Consider the following 11,602-nt stretch of genomic DNA (forward strand, 5'->3'; position numbering starts at 1 on the left):
CAACTTTCTGTATCCACATAGATTATTTAATTCTTGTTTCTTTGCAATTTCCCAAAGCAGTTGGATGCAATATCAAATAGGGAGTTTCTTTATTAAGTCAATCTTCTCAACAAATAAATTTTTAAAGGTTTAACTAGGTAGACTCTCTCTAAGGAAAAATTGTTTAAGCCTCAAGTATTCTTTAATAATTTTTCTAAGGAATTTCTATTATTGGGAGAAAACACTGAATTTAGTAACAACCTTTACAGTAACATTTATTTAAACTTTTTGTTTTTCTAGCTACTCCTTTAAAGATGATACCAGCACAAACACTATACTGAACACCTGGGAAACAGTGTTTTCAAGCAGTTTTCAACTGCTATGAAGAGTCAGTCTCTGTGATGAACCAATAAGATTGTGTTGACTTTGTTAGGTGTTTTGCAGGACCAGACATTAAGATATCTGAAAATGCAATTGAAATACATGCATTTATTTTCAAATTATTTGTAGTAGTCACTACAGGACTGCATTTTAACAGCTTCTTACCTACACTTTCACCTGTCTGTGCATTTATGACACTGAGTGTCATCCTAAAGATGACATTTGCATGACTATTTGTTCATAACCTGAAGTGTTCTTGATATGTATTGTTCATTTTCAATATCACCAGTGTTTCCTCTGATTTATCTCTAATCATCTCACATTTCCCAAATCATCATCTAGTCCTGCATTCACCAGGGCCACGGACTGAAGGAACTCGACTTGGGTGTAAGGAATGACTATGCTCTTTGAGAGTTGGGCTTTTCTTTTTAGATCACACCAGAGGGAATTTTTTAAGAAGTTGTAACTATTCAAATTCTCGAGCTTTTAGATCAGACACACCAAATACTTAGTATAGAGGTATGGGTTGTAGAGAACCAAACAACAAACACCAAGCAACCAACTTAACAACCAAATAAACAAAACCCTTTGAATCACATAGAGAATCTCTCCAGGACTGATAATTTATAGCTATGGGGGGTACTAATGTTATGGTATTAATAGACTCTCATACCTCCTGAAAGTATTTGGGGGATGAGGTACATTCTTGTTTCTCACAAATGTTGGATGGATGGTTTTTGTTCTAAATCACCTTAAAAATGGTTGACTTTACTTTAATGGTTTCACACAGCTCCTGACCAATGGGAGAAATAAAATTATTAAAACTATTTTTTAAAGATGATATATTGAGCCATAGAGAGATTTAGCTGCTCTCCTCATTTTTTTTTAATGTCACACAATGACTTGTTGGTATTGATGGAACTGAATTTACTCCATTTTCAATTTAACATGCTCCCTGTAAATTACTACAGACTTGATGGTTCTGTTTCCTTGCCATGACCAATATTTATTGTAAAGCAGTCAAGGTCAGAGTTTCAATTCTATCAGTGAGCAGTTGCAAGGAAACCATCTGGATTGGCTAAGAGGTGAACAATCAGATTCAGCCCCAAACAGCTAGACTGACCAGGCAACGATTTCCTCTTAAAATGTGGTCATCCATAGCCTAACTCCTGATAAATATAAATCAGTGTTATTTAAGTAGCATCTGAAAAGAACACTGCTCCACCTTCTGAAAACCTTTGTCTTTAGTTGGATTGATAACAAAATAACCGTATATTCTGAATAATAAGACCACAAAGAGTTTCCTATAGATTTTGATGTGTAAACAGTAACCATTTGAATTCTCATAACATATATACTTTAAAAAAACACTTAAAAAACCCCTAAAACTTAGATAAAAAGAAAACACAGTAGTCCTCCCTTCTTTACTGGGGATACATTCTAAGACCCCTGGTAGATGCCTAACACTGTGGATAGTACTGAACCTTATATGTACTATGTTTTTTTCTGTATATATGTAGCTATAATAAAGTTTATTTTATAAATTAGGCACAGTAAGAGATTAACAACAATAACTACTAATAAAATGGAACAATTATAACAATATACCATAATCAAAGTTATGTGAATGTGGTCTCTCTTATTGCTCAAAATGCCTATTTTATTGTACTCACCCTTCTAGTGATAAAATGAGATGATAAAATGCCTATGTGCTGACATGAAGCGAGGTGAATGGGACCTTAAGTAAAATAAGACACACTTAAATACAAGCTCCGAGATACCTGGTAGTCAATCTGATACCTGAGATGGCTACTAAGTGACTGACAGAGGGTAGTGTGGATACGGTGGGCAAAGGGATGACTCACGTGCCAGGCAGGATGGAGCTGGGTGGTGTGAGATTTTATCACAATACTCAGAATGCCGTGCAATTTAAAACAAGAAGAGTTTATTTCTGGAATTTTCTACTTACTGTTATCAGACTGTGGTTAACAGTGGGTAACTGACGCTGCAGAAATCAAAACTGTGGATAAGAGGGGACTACAGTAATTCTAAATTATAGACTCAGGAGAGCAGTAGGAGGGTGGATGGAACCAGTGGGAGAGCCTCGTGAAACTTGAGTAGGTAGCTTGATGCTAATGCTCTGATACAGATGTTCCCACTTCTGTTGCTATAAAGAAGAAAAACAAATGTGACCGCTTGTCAACACCTGGAGAAAATTTTAAAGAGGTGATTGTGCAACATATGAGAGGATTTTCTAAGCACCTGTCTGTTGGAGGAAATATCACTCAATTTAAGAAAGGCAGGCATTAAATGGCCGTGCAGAATTGCTTTGAAGGTTGAAAGATCCAGTTGGTCAAACTTTTGCAATATATAAAGCTTCATAATTCCTCTTTTCTTTCTTTGTTAGTGCTCAACTGAGGTATTTTTTCCACTGATTTTTTAAAAGAGAGTGGAAGGGAGGGAGAGAATGAGAGAGAGAGAAACATTGATTTGAGAGAGACAGATTGATTGGTTGCTTCCCCCATGCTCCTGGAGGGGGGCCAGGGAACCAACCTGCAGCCCAGGTAGCACCCTTGACCAGGAATCAAACGCTTGACCCTTCAGTGCATGGGTTGGTAATCTACTCACTGAGCAACACTGGCCAAGGCCATAATTTCTCTTTTCAAAATGGTATTCTTTTTGAGGAAAATGTTTAGGTTATCAAGGTTATTGTTAACAGCAGTAAAATGCCTTAGAGTGGCTGAATCATTCTTCTAAATTCTATGATACTATTTTGAAGCTGATATTCAAGTACAGAAGAAAACATCTGAGGATCTCTGTATTTAACTTTTACTCTCTGTGACTGAATACAGGGGGAAACGTGTGTCTAAATTAGCCTTGTGCTGATCTTTACTCTTCTCTCCCCTTAGAAGATCCTGTCAAGGATCCATTTCACACTTTGTTGCTTTCAAATGTGAGAAACGAGCAAATGGTCTTCATTTTCTCTTCTTATTGCTGCAAAAAGTGGAAGACACTTTGACGAACATTTTATCTAAGCAGGATTTTTTCTGTACTCTGGGCGTTGTTTGTCTTACACAATTGGGTTTGAGTATGTTATGTGTTTCCTGATTAGGACTTCTGATTAGGACACAGATAATCATCTGGAGTAAATGCTGCTGGATATTTTTGGACTTCACATAAATATACATGAATGTGGATGGCAGGGAAATAGTAAATAACAATGCAACGCTGAGTGATTAGAGTCTAATATGCTATGTTGTCAGGGAAGAAATGTGAGTTCAATTTCCAGTTGTAGCCTCTTATAACTCACCCGGTTCTTAGTGCAATAGGGACTGACCCCGTATAAATGTGTGTTTGGTGTTTTGCTCCCAAACCAGAAAAAGAGCCAGATTTCTAATTCTGGAATTATTCTTTGCCTTCGATGTTCATTTGTGTTTTGAAGTATGTGATCAATTACACTGATGCATTTCTGTACAGTTGGATGTTTTTAAATGTCTTCATAAGAAGAAAGGAAAAAAAGGTAGAAAAATAATACACAAATAAATAAAAATATATCGTGTTCACCAGGCTGAGACATTAATCACGTTGAAACTTTGAGAAGGAGCAAACCCTTTAAAAATTTTCCTTCTTTTCAATCCATCTGTATGCCAGGTGGCACGGCCCCCTGAGCGCTCCTGATTTTGGCTGTTGGTCTGCGGGCCGGGCCTGGGTGTCCCTGTTAAGGCACAGACTGTCCCCTTCTCTCCCCATCCACAGCTGCCTCCCCGCAGGTGGGGCTGGGGACAGGGCTGCTCAGTCCTCTGTTGACTTTATAGGTGGTGAAGCGGAGATGCAGTGATGAGGACTTTGGCCTTGAGTGATGGCCTGACTCAGAGTCGAAGACAAGAACGCAGCGCCTTCTAATCCCCAGTGCTGTGAAATACCAGCTTTTATTTTCCCTTCATCTTGGCTTTGCAGTCTCGCCTGTAAATCAGGCCCCAGCGCTGACTGCCAGGCGCCCTCACGCAACACCCTGTAAATGTGCTGTCAGGACTCGCGGGACCCGAGCCTAAAAGAAATGGTCTGAATCCTGCCTCAGGAAGACAAACTGACTCCATGGCTTCAAGTCCTGTTTCCTTCCCAAGTCCCACTGACATGGCTAAAGAAATACGAAAACATGAGAAAATGCATGAGTTGCAAAACAAGAAATTGCCAGAGGCTCTCCCTCGGTTAAGTGACAACGGTGGCTTATGGTGGTGAGCAAATCTCAGTTCTTCCAGAAGCCTCGAGGATGCAAAAGTGTCAACAGAGAGAAGAGGTGCGCTTTAGGGAGCTGCGAGCAGGGGAGATGTTTCCCTGTTGGGGCGAAATCATGCACCTAGAGCCTTGAACAGAACTGAGAGTGAAATTTCTGGGTTTCAAAGTCAGAGCCTGTGTAATGTTGTCACTTACACTTGTACTTCTTACCAACTGCGATGCCTACAGTATTAGGCCATTTCCTCCCCTGTCAGTCCCCGCTTAGAGGTGGGAGTCTTTACTTGTCTGGAGGTTCTTTGCCCTAGAGCCGCGCGCTCCCACGGCGCTAGAAAGGAGATGAGAGCAGTAACAGTAAAGGGAGCCTCGGTGGGCTGGCTGGGCTCCTCTTCAGCTAGATGGAAGCACTGTTCTGACCTTAAGCTCCTTTGCTCTGGGCACAGAGGACAGAGATTTTGGCTGATGTTGCAGTCTATTCATAGTCATCCAGTGCTTAATACCGACAGGCCTCTTTTCAGGTGAAGATCTATTAAACCTGCCTGGTTGGATCCCATTTGATTTCAGCAAACTTCAGCTTCCCTCTCAATCCACAAAGAAGCCTTCAACATCTACAAACTTGCTAATCAAAGATATAGATGTGTTGGATTTACATATGCGATTTATTCTTTACTGATATACCCTGACAGTCCTCTTACAAGAACTTTATTATACCTAGGAACAATGTTTGTTTGTTTTTCAAATATGTTAAAAAAATTTTTTTTAATTGATTTTAGAGAGAAAGGGAGAGGGATAGAGAGATAGAAACATCAATGAGAGAAAAACATTGGTCGGTTGCCTCCTGCTCACGCTCTCCTGGGGAAAGAGTCTGAAGCCCCGGCATGTTCACTGACCGGGAATTGAACTGGTGACCTCTTGGTGCATGGGACGACTCTCAACTACTGAGCTACTCTGGCCAGGCAGAACAATGGTTTTTATATAAAACATTGAAACACCTCACATAAAAAAATTTAAAAAACATTTTCTCATAAAGTAGAAAAATTATTCCATGGATGGCATTAAGGGGAACTTGGGGCTCCTTTTGGTATTTTCCTGATGATGTCTAATAAGTATAAGAAGATGGTCCTGCCCATGTCTTACTTCTTATAGGAGGATTCATGTCTGGTAGAAAAAGAAGAAAACACTCTTGCTCGTTTATAGACTCAAGGACAAAGTGAAAAGGAGCTCTTTACCACAGCTGTGGGGATCCTGGCCTAAGGCACCTCTGCCTGTCCCCACCTTCTGCCTCTGCACAGAAAATCCGAGTCTGACCTGTGCAAACAGATATAGCAAAGCTGAGGCCTGCCGCATATGGGAGATAAAGAATTTACAAAGAGAACAAGACAACCTTTTAAAAAGGTCCCCTTTCCTAATTCTGGACAATAGACTATTCTTACTTCCTACCCAACCACCAATAGTTACCCACACTTTAGGGATGAAAAAAGCAGAGAAAAATCAACAGACATACAAAAAAGTCCCAGCCCTTCCTCAGAAAAGCATTTAAAGCATCAGAGCAAAAATCTCCCTGTGAAGCAAACTTACTACATGGAACTGGAGATAACTTCAGAAACTTTTTTTCTGTGTGTATTTTTGAAAAGGCTTAAAAGGGCACTGCATCTATGAAAAGGGAGTACTTTAAGGTATAGGATGATTAAAAAAAGCCCCAGCCTTATGCTTTATAATATAAAAATACCACAATGGATCTTTTCTATGCTTTTGGATTTTATCAAAATAAAAATTTTCCCCTCCCCGGCATGCAATAGTGAACAGATGCAGCAGATGTATGCTATATTGAAAAGTAAATGTTAACACTAGAACACAGAACACATTAACAATGATATAGAGATAATAACATGAGTTAAAAGAGAGTCCGGATGAATTCATCCAGGAGATTGAATATAATGGGAGTTCCAGAGGGAAAAAGAGAGATGATACTGGAGAAACAATAAAGAAAAAAATTACAAAATTTCCCAAGGCTTAAGAGAGACTTGAGTCTTCAGACCAGTCATGTAATTGCAAAAAGTTAATTAAAATGACCCATATGTAGAAGGTGTTATTAAAATTTCTGTATCCAGGCAGAAAATTCTTGTGGCTGCCAATCAAACTTTTCCTTGGAAACATTCAATTCCAGAAGACAATGAAACAGCACTGTCAGAGTTTTATAGCAGAAATCACTGTGATCCAAGTATTGTGGGTCCAATCCAAATGTTATTCATGTGCAAGAGCAAAGGAAAAGCATTCTGAGAGCTGGAAGGAATCAGAAAGTAAATTACCAATGTGTTGTTCCTGAAAATATAAATCAATAGGATATTTGTAACAAAATGAGAAATGCAATGAAATAAAGAACTTATAAATGAGAAAGAAGAAAAACATACATGCCAGTAAGAAAGCTCATAAAACAGAGGCAAAGCTAAAAAATTACTCTTATTATGATTGTAGGATTATTGAAAAATAGAATTAGACTGGAATAGTAAATAATATCTTTAGATTATTCCTATAAAAGCTAGGAGGTGAGGGTGGTATGGTGAAGATTGTTCATTGTCCACCAAAATCCATTCAGCCCTCCTGCCACGGAGATGGAGTTGAGGCTGGGCATGTGGTGGTCTCCATGGTAGACTGTACTTCACTCTTGTGAATTGGGTGGCCATTGACTATCTTCTTATAAAAGAAAAAAGCAGACTTGATGGGTTCTACTCCCAGGTCTGAAACTTAAGACATTAGGCATGCCCTTTTGGACACGGGAGTGACTCAGCTTTAACCCTGAAGGTGGCAGCAGTGCCCACGTGCATGAGGGTCAATGCCTTGGAAGGCACTTAGGTTCTCATTAAATGAAGAACACGGCTGTTCTGCTGCCCTGGACCATTTACATGTAAACTGTTATGTGAGTGAGAAATAAACTTCTTTCTTAAGCCACTGCGTCATGGGGTCTGTTACAGCATATTAGCTTTATCCTGATTTATATAGGTCATGTGAGTGGAAGAAAAAGCATGCATAAAGCAATGGACAAAGCCACTCATGTGGATAAAAGCTACAGTCTAAACATATAATGTTTTACAACAATCTGATCACTTTATGTATATTGCTATGCAACGTGATTTTTATAATAGACAATATTTTTTGGCCATTCTTCTCTGCCAATAAATAAAAGAGTTACACATTATTTGTAACTTTCAAATAGTGCTCTATAGTACGGTGGTTCCATAATGTATTTAATTCTACTTTTCTCTATTTGAACATTGCATTTTGTCCTAATATTTGGCTATTGCAAATAATTCTATAGTGAAATGTCTTATAAACACGTGCAAGAATTTCTGTAGAAGAGGTACTCTAGGTGTGGAATTTCTTGTTTAGGTGCATTCTCATGTGGGATTGCAAAATTGAACTCTCGAGAGGAGACGAATCAGAGATAAGGGTTCTAAATAGTCCTTCCTGAAGCCACTTGCTCTCCTGATGTTTATGGCTGGTTGGAGCCTACAGCTGGTATAACTCAAGTTTTTTCTCTCTTGGCTTGGTTGGAGCCCAGCAGAGTTTCTAGCTCACTCAGCCCTACTTCAGATCTCATTGGCTGCAGGCCCCTGAGTGAAAACTGCACGTTCCAGAGTCTACTGAATGGATTTCCTTTCAGCCTCTGCAGCAGGCCAACTTCATCTTGCTATGGTGGCTTCTATGGCAAGTCTGGTGATTATTAGTGTCCACACTCCCTGGGCCTTGAGAGTGGATTGAGAAGGCTAAGTCTCCTGCTAAATAATGCTATACCCCTAGATTTCTTGGGTGACACTCTGGGGAGGGGTGGGCTGCAACCAGGGAGGTTCTCTCTGGATTTCTCAACAGGTGTAGGGCAATAGCTCCCTTTTAAACTTCACTAGCACTCCAAATTATATAATAATTGCCAATAATAACTGCAACAAGAGCCCAGAAATGGCAAAGAAGACCACTCACTTCTTCTTCTTCTTTTAATCCACACATTTTCCTCTCTCTCCCCTCCCCAAACATTCCTCAATGGAGGGGGAAAGTTTCCTTTCATTGTCCCTGTGTAATACCTTCCCCCTTCCTGACTCCTCCTACACCTTACCCGAGGCCAGGTAACTCTCCTCTACATTAGAAAAGAACTTTATGAACTAAGTTCTCCAACCTGGTTGTTGTTATGCTAGAAGGAGATGAAGGAATCTGGGAAATACTCAACAAGGCAGTATGCTGACTTGCCAAACTACTCTCTATTATATACAGGGGTGGACAAAAGTAGGTTGGCAGTTGTGAGTGTGCAAAACAGAGTTTATTCTTGTGTTATTATTTATTAACTATTGTATTATTTTCCATACAGACAGCTGTATATCTACTTTTGCCCACCCCTGTATTTCTATTTTGACAGGCTTTACATTTTCTTAGTCTTTCTACTTGAACAAACATGAATGTTCTCCCAGGCAGATAGATGCTTAGGGGAAAAAAAGGCAAAAACCTTGTATTTTGGGAAGGCAAAGAGAAAAGCACATTAACAATTATATTCATAGATATATGTGTGTGTGCACATCTCTGATTTCATTTCATAGTTCCTGCCAGCACTATCTACACACGTTTTTCTATTTTAGAAAACATACTTTAATAGAATGTGAGTCTCTTTCCATGATCATGTTAAACCATGGATATTAACTTTTTAAAAAAACCTTTTTGTCAATCAATTAAAAAATCTATCTAACTAGTTTTGATTTTTTTTTTATCACTAGAAAGACTGATATTTTTTATGTTTACTTCCCATTTATAGTTCTTTCTTCTGTTAGTTGCATTTGAATATCCTTTCTTAATTTCCTACTGGTTGTTTGACTCTTTTATTGATTTAAATTTCTTATTGATTATATGAGGATGCAAAACACTTTAAATACTCGGGGCAGTGCCTAACACATAGCAAGCACTCAATATGGGTTGTGTTGGGGAAATCCAATTACAAACACAATCTCTTAACCCAGAAAACCTGTCCACAAAGGTAGGAGAGAAAGAAAAGTTTTATTATTGAAGAAACATTAAACCAAAACGTGATGTACATGACAGGCCATCCACTAAGAAGCTGCAAAGACAGATAGAAGTCCCATCCCCTTATATAGCCCAGCAGACACAATCCATTCCGTACGTGTTTTCCAGGTAAACAATAACTAGTCCTCAAGTAAGAGGAATGGACAATACCCTTCGTGACACATAGTTTATCCTAGATTCACCTGGTCATTGTGGTGACTATCAGCGTTAGCTAACTGGTTTTATCCAGAGGAAAAACAAACTTCAAATAGGTCGTCAAGTTCCATAAAAATTCCCGTTGTGATTTTGATTGAGATTACGTATGTAAAGAATATATATTTTTGTAAGATATTACTTAATATCCCTTATATATGCAAAGCTATTATAATCAATAATAAAAAGAAAGAAAATGTGCAAAGTACTTGGAGAAGCAAGTTAGCCGATGAGGAATCAAAAGGCCAGTGGCCTGCAAAACTTACATAAAGGATTTCAAGCTAAAGGATAATCAGTAAAATACAAATTAAAGTGAAAATGCAACTTAGAGTGAAAAGAGTCCATTTTTCTTTTTTTCAAGTGACAAAGATAAAAATGAACAATAATCTTTGTCTCTTGCAAGGATGTAGTAAGATAGGGTCTCATATATTACTGGCAGGAAAGCAAATTTGGTAGACTCTTTCTGGAACACAAATCAGTACTTTCTTTCAAATTCTCAACATTTTGAATACTCATTTATCAAGTATATTCACTTCTAAAGATTCCTCAAAGGAAATAATCATGGAAAATATAAAGTGTAAAAAATGTTTCACAATGTTGCTTTTATGATAGTGAAAGTAAACTAATTTTACATTAAGGCATGGTTGACTAGAATTTGCTATATACATATAAGACAATATATAAACCATGATAAGCTGACTATAATACACTTAGCTGGAGTGCCATGATGTTTACTCATATATGAGAGAGAAACATCAAATTTAGATTTTTCATGGACTATAATCAGGATATTTTTCAAAAGGCAAATTTGCCTATGTCTCTGGAACAGAATTTTTTACCCCCCATGGGAAAGCTGAGCAACTGAAACCATCAAAGAGAGCTTTTTGTACTCAAGCAAACAGGCAGAGTTACCAGGAAAGGCAATCATGATGATTTGTGGGTTTCCTAAGGGACCTTGTGATTCAGACATGGAGCATAAATGATGTATTGCATCTGTTGGCTGCAGATGTCCTTCCCTTAACACCACCACCTCAGCTAATTCAGCCAGGCTGACACCACTGCCTGGTTGCGATTTCTCAGTCTCCTCTTTTCGTCAACTCTCGTTCCCAGCGATACCGAACTGACTGTGAGAACTTCAGCCCCTTTTCAATGTACCGTTAACAGGGGGGTATTGTTGTCAAAGAATAACTATTTAGTAACATTTAAGCACTTGGGTATCAGGAAGTAGAGAAACAAGAAGTACGTAAGCAACAACAACAGAAATGCTGGAACTGGCCCCATATCCAGTGTTCTAGCTGAACTAGAACTAAGCAGAGATCAGGGTCCACGGGATAATTTGGCCAACCTTAGATAACGGGATGGCTCTTTCGATTAGTTTACGAGTTGAGTTCCTTCCCTTGAAGTGTTCACACAGGCATAATAACATATATATTTTCTCACAGACGCTACCTTGACTGGCCGACATGTCGTCTAGTACGCATCTGTTAGGGGACTTCTTTAATCAGTGAGTTTATGCTGCTCTTGCTTCTACGGTCTGGGCCATTTCATTTGCAATCTGGGTGGTAATTGGGGAAATACTTCAGCTTATACATTTTTGTATATGAATTTTTATTCGTGGTAGAAGTCCTTTTATAATCTGGGGAAACTCAAAAAAATCTCACACCCCTTCTATTGAATCAATATGTTGGGCTCTCAAAGAAAGATGAGCGCCTGGGGTAGGTGGTGGGTGAGTAGCAGTGGTGGTTCAGTTGCATGT

The sequence above is a fragment of the Miniopterus natalensis genome, chromosome 13, assembly GCF_054644295.1.
Source record: "Miniopterus natalensis isolate mMinNat1 chromosome 13, mMinNat1.hap1, whole genome shotgun sequence".
Taxonomy (NCBI): Eukaryota; Metazoa; Chordata; class Mammalia; order Chiroptera; family Miniopteridae; genus Miniopterus; species Miniopterus natalensis.